Source organism: Chrysemys picta, chromosome 8, assembly GCF_011386835.1.
Source record: "Chrysemys picta bellii isolate R12L10 chromosome 8, ASM1138683v2, whole genome shotgun sequence".
Taxonomy (NCBI): domain Eukaryota; kingdom Metazoa; phylum Chordata; order Testudines; family Emydidae; genus Chrysemys; species Chrysemys picta.
The window spans coordinates 12,980,500-12,994,370 of NC_088798.1; positions in this window are offsets into that span (position 1 = coordinate 12,980,500).

The following is a 13,871-nucleotide window of genomic DNA, read 5'->3' on the forward strand; positions in this document are numbered from 1 at the left end:
TAGCAGTCTCCAGATGGTATTCAGAGAGGGTGAAATTCATCCCTCTGTAGAGAGTTCAGATAAGGTCCACCACACCACTTGACCCCCACTTAACTCTCTCATTATAGGCTTGACTGGGACGTAATCGATAAGGAATGTCTGGTTTGAGCTCTTTGCACTGGGAAGAATTTCATCTGGAGAAAAGGATAGTCTAGTGCAGGGGTGGGCAAACTATGGCCTGCGGGCCACATCTGGCCCACGGGACTGTCCTGCCCGGCCCCCGAGGTCCTGGCCTAGGAGGCTAGCCCCCGGCCCCTCCCCTGCTGTCCCCCCTCCTCCGCAGCCTCAGCTTGCTTGCTCCGCCGCCGGTGCAGTGTTCTGGGTAGCGGGGCTGTGAGGTCCTGGGGCAGCACAGCTGACCCATTCAGGAGTCCGGGGGGGGGGAGGGGGCAGATAGGAGGTGGGGGCCGGCCCTCCATACAATTTACGAAACCTGATGCGGCCCTCAGGCCAAAAGTTTGCCCACCCCTGGTCTAGTGGTTTGAACACAGACCAGAGAACCAAGCATTCTTGAGTTACAGTTTCAGCTCTGACACTGAATCCTTTTGTGACCTTATGCAAACCACTTCACTCCATAGCTCTAGTTTCTGAATCTGTAAAAGAGAGGATAATAATACTTCCCATCTCACAAGGGTGTTGGTATGAGGCCTTATTAATTAACTGGAGTGGGCAAAGTGTTATATAAATGGAACCATATATTTGGATTATCGACCGAGCATCACTTGCATAATAAGGTGGCATGATCAGTGCTGATAGAGAATTTGGATACACCTGCTGCTGTAGGGGTTCACATTCATTGTGTGGGGAGGAAGCAGATGTATAATGTGAAATACAATTTTGAAGTTTAGCAAACCACTGCATTTGGCAAATGCTTTGGTGGCTCAGCCCCGTAGGTCAGGAAGCAAGGTCAGCTAACGGTCAGAACATTCACAGAGCTACTGAAATAAACATGCTGTGGAACTTCCTAGAGCTTTTGTGGATTGTCTCTAAAGTTTATTAAATGCAGCTTTACAATGCCTGTGAAAAGACACACTGTCTGGGGTTTATAAAAAAAACCACGAGTCAAAACAAAAGGCTGGGCTGGGGAAAGGGATTTTGATCCTCACCGCATTGTCACTGTGGGGCTATGCCACTAGCAGCAAAATAAAATGGCTGTGACCAATCATCACTCTGCATTAAACAGTTGGGAAGGAGGTCCGGAATCTAGTGCTACAGATGGACGTCGACTGCTTCTGGTATGTCATGCAGCACACAGAGGTGCACACGGAGGGAGATGGCAATGGTGGTTTCTCAGGGTGGCAATGAATCAAGAGTTGGTTTTGTGGCCCCATTGACCCTGTGTGTATGCTGCTGTTCAGGGGTGAGCAGTGGCAGCAGTCACGGAGAGGCTGTGATTGTTCCATCTTTTCCTGCACGAAGAGGTGCCCAGTGAGATCTAGGATTGTGATGGGGCTCAATCGTAGGAGAAGTGAGGTGTAATGAACAATAAAGCCTGGGTTTATTCATATCAAATTTCATTAAAAGGGCTAAGAGAGGATCCATTTATGTGGCAATATTGGGTTACCCTTTTCCCTCCGTTCAGAATGTTATCAAGCAGCAGTTCCCAGTGTGTGGGTTGCGATCCTTAAAGGGCTTGTCAGCTGTTGTCGGGGCTGCAGGGCAAAGGTTCTCATGAGCAGCTTCTTCCTTTCCTTGCCTCTGATCTCCTGATTGAAGCAGATTTGCTCAGTCACTAGTACTCTGTCCTCAGAGGCCCAATAAACTGTTACGCTGATTACCACATGCAGCACCTCCATTGCAACACTATGGGACACACACAGAATATTCTGGTGTTACCTGAGGATTGAGGTTTGCAAATAGCTTAATGTGAAGTAATGGGAGGGAAAAATTCCAAGTTATTTTAATGCAAGGTATGATACGGACCAAATTCTTAGTCACATTTTCAACTCCCACAGAAGATGCACCTGCACTCTTCCACTTAACTGCATAAGCCCCATATACATTTATTACTACCATTCTTCCAAACAAAGCTAAGACATTATTGTCTTGGCCTTCACCATTCATTCCTTTTCATTTAATAATCTGCTCCCTGTCCTACTTAGTTTATTTAAAATTTTTAAAACTGTTATTGGCCAGATCCCCAGCGGATGTAAACTGGTGTAATTCCAAGCTATGCGCTAAAAAAAAAAGCCCCTAGTTTAACTCCAAGTCAGCTGTGGATCCAGCCCTTCATCTTCATTTACCTACACAAAAGAAAAAAATAATAATGTAAAAAAAAAATACAGACAGGAAACAACCAGTTAAAATTGCTGGTTGGCTATTATGTAGTTGGCTATCACATCATTTACATTGCTTCCAAGCATTTAAAACAGGTAAATTAATAGTTAAGGACATCAGAAAACTTACAGTGCCCAAATAATAAATAAACATATTTTCTGATCGTCAATGCTCTTCTTTCATCAGACATCTCAAAATATGTCTGGGGTGAGCAGTGGCAGCAGTCATGGAGAGGCTGTGATTGTTCCATCTTTTCCTGCACGAAGAGGTGCCCAGTGAGATCTAGGATTGTGATGGGGCTCAATCGTAGGAGAAGTGAGGTGTAATGAACAATAAAGCCTGGGTTTATTCATATCAAATTTCATTAAAAGGGCTAAGAGAGGATCCATTTATGTGGCAATATTGGGTTACCCTTTTCCCTCCGTTCAGAATGTTATCAAGCAGCAGTTCCCAGTGTGTGGGTTGCGATCCTTAAAGGGCTTGTCAGCTGTTGTCGGGGCTGCAGGGCAAAGGTTCTCATGAGCAGCTTCTTCCTTTCCTTGCCTCTGATCTCCTGATTGAAGCAGATTTGCTCAGTCACTAGTACTCTGTCCTCAGAGGCCCAATAAACTGTTACGCTGAGTACCACATGCAGCACCTCCATTGCAACACTATGGGACACACACAGAATATTCTGGTGTTACCTGAGGATTGAGGTTGGCAAATAGCTTAATGTGAAGTAATGGGAGGGAAAAATTCCAAGTTATTTTAATGCAAGGTATGATACGGACCAAATTCTTAGTCACATTTTCAACTCCCACAGAAGATGCACCTGCACTCTTCCACTTAACTGCATAAGCCCCATATACATTTATTACTACCATTCTTCCAAACAAAGCTAAGACATTATTGTCTTGGCCTTCACCATTCATTCCTTTTCATTTAATAATCTGCTCCCTGTCCTACTTAGTTTATTTAAAATTTTTAAAACTGTTATTGGCCAGATCCCCAGCTGATGTAAACTGGTGTAATTCCAAGCTATGCGCTAAAAAAAAAAACCCCTAGTTTAACTCCAAGTCAGCTGTGGATCCAGCCCTTCATCTTCATTTACCTACACAAAAGAAAAAAATAATAATGTAAAAAAAAATACAGACAGGAAACAACCAGTTAAAATTGCTGGTTGGCTATTATGTAGTTAGCTATCGCATCATTTACATTGCTTCCAAGCATTTAAAACAGGTAAATTAATAGTTAAGGACATCAGAAAACTTACAGTGCCCAAATAATAAATAAACATATTTTCTGATCGTCAATGCTCTTCTTTCATCAGACATCTCAAAATATAAACACAGTGGAAAAACCACTGGAAAAGGAAAGAAAAATGTTCACATTAATTAGCCTTAAATGCAAGCTCATGTAACTTCACACTAAATTGTTAATGTTCTGCACTTTGCTATGGTATGGAACAGCCACTATTGCAATCCAGAGTCTGTAGCAGCTTCCAAATACAATTGGTCTCATGCCTGTCAGTGGATGGAGCCTGGAGAGTTTGGCTAGTTACTCCTGGGGGAATTCTGTGCCACTGGGCATGCACAGAATTTATGTCCGCTGCAGATTTCTTTGCTTCCCTGCAGAAAAATGACTTTCTGACAGGGAAACAAAGGGAAGCCACAAGAGTGGTCATACGACCCTCCCCAGCAGCATGTTTTGGGTGCCCAGGGCAGCCGGCAGAGAGGTAAATCACTGTGGGGCCGGGGGTGGGACTGGGGAAGACCCGTCTGGTGGCTCCTACCCTGTGCCGGGCTCAGCTGCTAGTTCTGGCTGGGCTTGGAAGGACAGGACTTCCTCTTCCCCTGCATGGCATCTGGAGCTGTGTCAGACCCACCTCTAGATTTCTCCCCTGGCTGTAGGAAGCTCTACAAACTCTCTTCTCTCCCTCCCCCCACTTCCTGCAACCATCACTCTTCAGCTGCAGGGGGAGGGATTACTGTACAGGGAGCTGCTCCCCCATCCACCTAACCCTTGTGCATCCAGACCCCTTCATGCTCAGACCCTCCTACTGAGCCTCACTCCCCCCGCACCCAGAACCCTCTCTGACAAGCCCCACTCCCCCTGCACTCCAACGAGCCACCTGCACCCAGATCCCCATCCTATCATGCCCTAACCAGTTGCACCTGGTTCCCCACCCCACTGAGCCCCACTCCTCCAATATCTGGACCCCCCTCTGAGCTCCTCTCACCCAGCCCCCCCTGCTGAGCTCTATTCCCCCAAACCCAGACCCTCCGGCTGAGCCCCAACCACCTTCACCTGGACCCCTCTGCAGAGTCCCATTACCGTTGCAACCAGAACCCCCCAGCAAACCTCCAGTGCCCGGATCCCCCACTGAGCCACCCACACCCAGATTGCCCCACACAGAACCCTCTCAACCCACACCTGGATCCTCCCATGCTAAGCCCATCCACACTTGGATCCTGCCTTGCTGAGCCTACCTGCCCACACCTGATGCACCTGGCATGGAGGGGCAGGGCCCTGGGGTGTTTCTGGGGCAGGCCCGGTCCTTGCACTGTGTCAGGGTTGGTTGCAGCCTCACCACTGAGTCTGTGTCCTGAGTAGGGGGGAGCTGCACAGTGATCTCCCACCTCTGTGCAGCCAGTGGCCTGTGCTTCCCAATGCCAGGCTGGAACCTCCACATTTATTTGACAAATAAAATTTGCAGAATTTTAAAATACTGTGCGCAGAATTTTTAATTTTTTGGCGCAGAATGCCCTCAGGAGTAGCTAGTGGATGGATCATGCACACGCACTGGAGAATGATGGGATGCGTTTGCATGTGTTCTTTATGGTCTGAAGTGGTTCTACTGCTTTTTGGGCTGTATACATCAGGGGAGGTGTCAAGATTACTACCTCTTTTGTAAAATTCTGTTTGGAAACCTCTGATAGCAATATTCAGTGAAATAACAATAATCCCTATACCTCCTACTACAATCACACAGTAGGGGAACAATGTTTCCCTTTCACCAGCAGTGGTGGAGTTGTTACTGTCACAAAGCTGTAATGACTTAGAGCACTGGCCTTTTCTATAGAAACACCTTGTTCCTTCACGCATAGACCTGAAAATGCATCAACAATAATTAGGGGATGATTTTCTTCATGGTGGTCACAGAAATTGTGAATTTGAATCATGTCCATGAAATCTTGGAAATGATGATCAAAACATATCAGGCCCCCAAACTGAGTGGCATTGTGAACTGGTGGATGGGGTCGCAGTGCCACTAAGGTTTGGCCCATCTGCCACTGTCTCCATCTACGGAGGGGTGGACAGGCCAAACCTGAGTGGCATGTGACACCGTGTGCCAGGTTGCAATGCCAAAGAACAGGGAGCCAGGCCCACTCCTGTCGAATAGAAGCTGAGGATGGGTGGGCTCTCCAAGCCTCCCTCTCCTTGGCCTTACCTTTCAACACCCCCCACTCTACTCTTGCGTATGTTGATGTAGCACAAACTATATTATTTGGTAACCTTTTCTGTAATTTAACTTCCCCCCTCATACCTGTGCAGTGAAATTTACTAAAAATTTCAATGTCATAATCATTACCTTAACAATAATGTCTTCCCAGAAGGCCTGCAGTCCATCTCTCCAGCACATATTAACACCTGTCATGCACTTCCTCAACAGAAGGGTTTTGCTTGTACTGTTTCATTTAGGAATAAACCATGCTAACATAACATTGAGATTGGGGCCCAAGGAAAGCCAGGAAGTCTGGACCCTGCCCACCTTAGGTGTCAAATTCACCACTGCTTTAAGCAGGCACAACTCCAGTGGAGTTGGGCCCATTTATACCAGCAGTGAATTTGGCCCTCCGACTTTTAATTCATGTTACAGAAAAGGTGCACCGTTTGCATCCTAAACACAGTTTGCATCCCTTATACGGGGTTTTCAAATATATTTCACAGTCATTTTATAACCCTGGTAAAGAGGTAAAGCCCAAAGCCTCAAAGGTAATTTAGGCATCTAACCCTCAATGAAATCAATGAGAGTTAGGCACCTAGCTATCTTTGAGAATCTGGGCCGAAGTCTCTAACCTTGTTCTGAGGATGGGTCTTTTTAAGGCTGGCTGCATCAGCATTGTGGTAGTCTGATTTTGCACACAATTTCACAATACACTGGTGCAACAATGCAAATACTTGCAGAGTGCCTGCTCCCAATCAGGAATGATTATACTGATGTGTCAGTGAAAATAGTGCTGGGAAATCATATAGCCATGGTATGTCTTTGGGCTAGGTACTATCATATCACAGTAACCTGCTCCTTTGTGTCTCTGTACTGCCCAAAATGAAATAAAATAAAATACATGGATATCAAGTGCGCCCTGGATACCCCTGTAATATCTGAGTGCAGTTGAGAGGGTAAGGCTGAAGCTTGAAAGATTGCTTAGAATATCTGGATGATGTCAGTTTATTTAAACATTATTGGGCTAAATTTATCGCTGGTGCAACTCAGTTGAATTCACTGGAGTTCCACAAGTAGTGAATTTGGTCCATTTTCCCTATTATTTAGCAAGTATTATTATAATTATTTGTATTACCAATTACCATCACACCTAGGAGCCCTAGTCATGGACCAGGAGTCGGACCCCTGTCTTTATGATGTGAACATTTAAAATCAAGTTTCAGAGTAGCAGCCGTGTTAGTCTGTATCCGCAAAAAGAACAGGAGTACTTGTGGCACCTTAGAGACTAACAAATTTATTAGAGCATAAGCTTTTGTGGGCTACAGACCACTTCTTCGGATGCATATAGAATGGAACATATATTGAGGAGATATATATATACACACATACAGAGAGCATGAACAGGTGGGAGTTGTCTTACCAACTCTGAGAGGTAAGACAACTCCCACCTGTTCATGCTCTCTGTATGTGTGTATATATATCTCCCCAATATATGTTCCATTCTATATGCATCCGAAGAAGTGGGCTGTAGCCCACGAAAGCTTATGCGCTAATAAATTTGTTAGTCTCTAAGGTGCCACAAGTACTCCTGTTCTTTTATTTAAAATCAAGGATGCACAAGACTCGTAACTTATTATATTCAATCTAATTATTGAAACCTGACACCGTCTGAGTTTCACAGAGACAACATGACATTCTGTTACACTTTGATATTTAGCTTAGGGATTGCAGCCATTTTGGCCAACAACGATTGAACAAGGAACAGCCCTAATATGTAAATTTCTACAGGTTGAGCTAAGCAACAGGCTCTATCACCCAGAGTTGTAACAGACCCACCTCCTCTATTGAATACTCTATTGCATAGAAGCTCTATGGAGTGGTCACATAAGGTAACAAACAGTAACCAGAGGGGTGCACATGGGCTAGCACAATTATTGTCCCTAACATGCAGGAAAGAAGCCCAAACCTCAAAACATTACGCCATACAATGGTTCTCAGAGTCAGGGGAAGTTTTGCCGGAGTAAGGATTGAGTAGGGACTTTAGGATTTGGCCCAATGGTTTTATCGAATTCCTGATTCCTAGAGTCGGTGACAGCTTCTGCCATTGCACACCCTAGTGGAGGGACCCAGCACTGGAACGTCCTCCGGAACAGGGTTCAATGCACCAGTCCACAAGGCTCTGAGAGCCAGCCATCACAGTCTCAATAATAAGTGGCTCTACCTGGAGAGGAAGTGTAAACAAGGCAGCTGGAGAATACTGCCCCCCGTGCCCATTAAAATTGTCTTCCCTGGGTGAAACCTTTGCAGGAGGACAGTAGTGCAAACATCATCTGCCCTGCCCTGGAGGAGAATGCTCCAGCAGGGGTAACTCACACCGAGCATCTTATTTCAGATTGGTACCTTTCATCCTTCCAGGTCGGTTGCTGTAAGTGCCACAGAACCCCACTTCTTGTTCTTGGCTTTCAAGGCATCACACGGCTCCTTCCTGCACCTCTTCCCTGATCTCCAGTCCCATCCCCACCCTGTACGCTGTGCTCCATCGACGCCAGCCTCAATCCCCCTTTCATCTCCTTTCACCAATGTCTCAGTACTTTCGTCCATGCTACCCCTCGTTCTAGGAACGCTCTTCCAGAATCCATTAACCAAGTCTCCACTCTTGCCTCATTCCAACCCGTCTCACTTCTGTAACACAGGCTACAAAAGAGTCTTTAAAAAATCAATACAAAATTCCACGCCGTTTTACTCAAGGTGTACACCTTTACCACCCCTCGCCCCTTTTGGGGTCTATTAAACCCACCATTTCCAGTGTAAACTCTTCAGAGAAGGAGCCTGCCTTTTTGTGTGATCCCTGTGAAGAGACAGTCTATTATTTTATAGCACACTTGTGACATTGGAAGAGAGTCAGTGGGAGCTGCGGTTGTGTAAGGAATGAGGAATTGCTTAATAATAACAATACACTAAGCAGTTACTGTCAGAGGTCCAAGTTTCCTTGCTGCTGCAGCTGTGAGGTCAGTTTGCAAAAGTGCCACTAATTGTTAGCAGGAACAATATGGAGATATTATAACGTTTGTACACCGGGACATCATACATCCTGAAACACTTAAGCATGGCTCTGAGGGACATGGTCAGCTGATCCTACCTTTACCCAGAAGCAACTCTGACTATTTAATAAATGTTTAAAAAACCTCAGACCTCATATTTGTGTTCAAATGAGACCAATCCAATTCCTTACTCAGTCTCTACTCAGGCAAAACTCCCATGGGATCAAGCCCAGGACTGGACCAGTCCCTTCATTGGAAATACATATGGGAAGGACCTGATGGGGAAACTCCACAAAGATCTCAGAGTTTCTCCATCAGTCATTCTGGCTGGAGAGTGGGCTTGATTTTGCCTGTGTGGAATGAGCCTCATTTCCAGCCCCCCAAATCCTGCAGATCTCCTGTTTTTCATAGGTTGTTGTGTAACACCTGTAATTTTATAGTAGGTAGTAGAACAGTTTACTTAGCCAGTAACTTTCTCAGCTCTCATTTTCACAGCTGAAGCTATTTGCATTTTCTCCTACATGTCCTCACATTTTTCTGCTTGATTCTCTGTTGAAACCATAATAATGGGGCTAATTCTTCAGTCTTAACTTCAAGGGGAGTTTAGCTTGAGTAAACTTCAAGGCTAGAACTCAATGGGAATTTTGTCTAATTAAGGACTAGAGTCCTGATCCTGGGAAGTGCAGAGCATTCTCAATGACCTTTGAATCAGTACCTTGCAGTAGACAGTTAGCCAGCACATGACTGCTTATCTGTAAAGCAACACTGGAAGGGAGGACATGAATGGCTCCCCCTGAACACTGGAGAGAATTTAAGGTCATGGTTAATCTAAAAAGACTTCCATGGCCCAAGACTACCGTACCTGCCTCTATCTCTGCAAACAGGGCCTTCTCCAACAGTAGTGTGCCATCAGAGTGGTGCTGCTTTACTAACTGTGGTTCTGGTGTATGGTTACCACACCTTTAAGAGCTGGAACACTGACAGAGTTCTAAAGACTTGGCAGCTGGAAGAAGCGGCAGCTGGAGTTGGTTGGAGATTGAACCCAAGAAAGTAGAAGAACTGGATGTAGTTTATAAACACAGACCTACTCATTGTGTTAACTGAGTTCATTTTTCTTGTTACATTTTCATACTGTTATTCTGGTCTAATTAATGTCACTGTAGCCAATTAATAAAGCATATTTGGGAAAATGGATTTTGGGAGACATAACACTCAGGAACAATGGAGCTATCCACAAAGACTATATCTCAGGAGAGCTGGAGACAGCTGTAAAACTCCTTTCCTGGAGAGACCAGGATGACCATGAATCTCTGCTTTTCACAGCAACCTGAAACCAATATAACTTACACCTCATTATCATTGGAGGAGGAAAGGGAACACTTCATTATATTGTTGCCCCTCTCCTGAGCAGTAACAGATATCCAGGGTTTGGCAGGTCAGTTTCCCAGTGGAGGACCACTGCTTTTACCTGGAATCTTGCATAAATAAAAATGACATCACAGCATGTCTTCCCAAGACTGAACACTTGCTCACACACTAAGAAAAAGAACTTGGAAGGCTGGATATAACAGCTTCATCTCGTGACTCCTGCTGTAATAATGTTCTTTAAGTGCTCCCAGATTCTATGGGTATGAGCATGATATAATAAATGCTTTTGTAGCTAGTAAGGAGAATTAAATAGGCCCAGAACCCGTAAGTTGCTCCTTGTGGATGGGCCCCTGAATGGACTGTGTGTGGGTGCAGAAGTCCACCTGTACGGAGCAGCTTGCAGGACTTGGGCCACAAAAGAGCCTTTTCAGAATTAGGCTATAAGAAAGAACACCAGGATTAGGCCAAGTGCGTTGGTGGAAATTGGAGCCTTTGATGGTGAATTGCAAACAGTAGCATTATTATTGTTTACTTACAAGATTCAGTTGGAGTGGTTGAGCAAAGAAGGGAAGAAGCAATAAACCCAATGAGATTGCACAATTAAAAAGAAAAAGACAATAATATTATGGAAAAGGTGAATGGTGTGAGGTTTCTCAGTGTAAGCATTCTCACTGTGATCATTCCTCTATAAGGTATGTCTACACTTTGAGCTGAGTGTGCCTAGAGACTTGGATGGACACCTACTTGGGGCGACTAGCAGTTCAGGCATGCTCTCTTTCAAATAAAAAAATCAGACTCTACGGTCAGATCTACACATAAAACTTTTGCCAGTATAGTAATGTTGGTTAGGGATGTGATTTTTAAAAGACATTTTATACTTGGAAAAGCCCTAAGGTAGATGCAGTTATAGCAGCAAAACTCCTTTTAGTGGGATAGCTTACTTTGTTTGGGGAGGAGCCCCATAGCTAGGACGTGGACGCGGGGAGGGGAGGACAGCTTTCATGACAAGACAGGCAGTTGTGGTTGCCTTCAGAAGTTCCTGTATTTAGTGAAAAAAGGTAGTTCCAGTCAGCAACCTTTTTTAACCTTATTTTTTCTTATTTCCTAAAAATAAGATACATATTTATGTGATTGTTCAGTATAAACATATTCAAGCATTCAGAAAATGTGAAGATTAGAAATATAAAAGTATAGCTCTTAACATGAAAGTGCTGTGCAAGGTAAACTAAACTGTTCATGAAACTTAAGTTGAGTCTTTTTGGATAATGATGTCTGAATTCTTCCACAAAGACATCCAGGCTCAGTTCTGAAGCCAAATCACTTCCATACTGCATGAGAATTCTCCGTCTTTCGTGGGTCATACTCATCCTTTGGTGTGATAACATTCTTTTCAAACAAGAAAAGGAATTCTCACAAGTTGCTGTTTATACTCCAGACAACAAGAATGCTGATACACATTTCAAAAATACATGGGAAAGCCGCCTTTAATTCTTTGGCTGCACCTAGCACTTCACTTTTTTCTTTTGCAATTTCTCTTACCTATCAGTGGTTTAAATACAGCCATTTCACCTTCTCAATATCTAATCCAGGCAAGTCAATCAAAGCTGTGATTCCAATTTCAAGAAGTGTGGAGAGCTGGTGGAATAGATTGCAGACATGCTTCTATATAACGGAGTTCTTCTCAGGAAATCTCCTTTGGAATTCATCACTGGTTTCATTAATCAATTCATGATAAATCTGGGACCCCGGAGGCTCATTCACACTTTGGAAGCCTGATAAGTGCTCAGTGACGATGAAATCTTGACATTTTGGGAACAATACCTTGGCTATTTTGGTGGCACATCTCAACATTAACGTTTCATCACGTGCGCCTTTCAAAACAGGGTGCTTGGGTGACATCTCTGGAGGACTCTTCAAATGTCTCTCTCTGTTTTGAAGTTTGTCATAGGCAATAGTAATCAATTCGACTCCTTCCAGAAGGCGCATTAGTTCCTTTTGAAGGTAATGGTTCACAGGAGCAAACCCTTTCAAAATCAGGACTTTTCCTGCACCACCCTAGTATGCATGAAGGTGACATTGCACACATTGCTTACTGATACACCGTGCTTTGAAACGACAACACTCAGACATAGACAGTGCCTATAAATCCAGACTGCAGAATGAAAAAAACTCTCATGTCAACTGAAAAATCATGATTTCAAAGCCATTTGGAATGCATGTAGTTTGTTTTTAATCTTGATACTTGGCACCTACACAGAACCTTTTACTGAGGGCCATAAACTGCTTTGCAAACATGAATGTACCAGGTTTAGGTAGAGGCAGCATAGACTAGTGGTTAGAAGTGAGATTCAATATTACTGGGTTCTATTCTACGCTCTGCTACTGTGTGAACGTGGGCAGTTCACTTACTCTCTCTGTGCCTGTTTTTCCCTCTGGAAATTGGGGAGACTAACCATTTTTGTAATGACATTTGTGGGTGAAAGGTGTTGTATACTTGCAAAGTGTTAATTCCTTATTAATTATTACAATGGTAAGTCTTGCAGCACCCTTAGAGGGAAGTAAGTGAGCTACAGAGATGTTTAACTGTTTCTGGGGAGAAACATGACAGCTCTTAAGCAGTGCACAGCAACACTACACAGTGGCACAGGACAATTTCTGGTCATGCATGTCAAATTTTACAGAATTTTACAGAATTTCACCTGGACAGTTAAAAAGCCCATAAATCAAGATAGCAAATAGAACAATAAAGGTGGACCAGCGGCCAAACCTTAGACTGGAACACCCTCAAACTTCACACTTGTTTGGAATCCAGATCCACAGGTATTTGAGCCACTTCCAATTAAAAGTATTGAGCCTGGAAACTTACGCCAGAAACAGGGAATACTAGGTCTCTATCTCAGGTGCTTACGTGGCCCCCATTACCACAATAGCCGAGCCTCACAATCTTTAATGACACACCACCACTGCAAGGCAGCGAAATGCGCCTATCCCTCATCTACAGGGAACCGAGGCACACAGAGGCTAAGTGACTTGCTCAAGGTCACACAGTACAGTTGTGGCAGAGCACAGACTGCACCCCAGCTCTCCCCATGTCTAGGCCTGTACCCTAACCACTAGATCATCCTTTCTCAGCTACCCTCAGCCTCTAAACTGTCCCACTGCTGCTACTGACATGTTTGTTTCTGTGCTGGCTTGTGCTCAGAGCCAGTGCCTTTCCTAAGAACATAAGAACGGCCATACAGGGTCAGACCAAAGGTCCATCCAGCCCAGTATCCTGTCTACCGACAGTGGCCAATGCCAGGTGCCCCAGAGGGAGTGAACCCAACAGGTAATGATCAAATGATCTCTCTCCTGCCTTCCATCTCCACCCTCTGACAAACAGAGGCTAGGGACACCATTCCTTACCCATCCTGGCTAATAGCCATTAACGGACTTAACCTCCATGAATTTATCTAGTTCTCTTTTAAACCCTATTATAGTCCTAGCCTTCACAACCTCCTCAGGCAAGGAGTTCCACAGGTTGACTGCACTGTGTGAAGAAGAGCTTCCTTTTACTTGTTTTAAACCTGCTGACCATTAATTTCATTTGGTGGCCCCTAGTTCTTATACTATGGGAACAAGTAAATAACTTTTCCTTATTCACTTTCTCCACACCACTCATGATTTTATATACCTCTATCATATCCCCCCTTAGCCTCCTCTTTTCCAAGCTGAAAAGT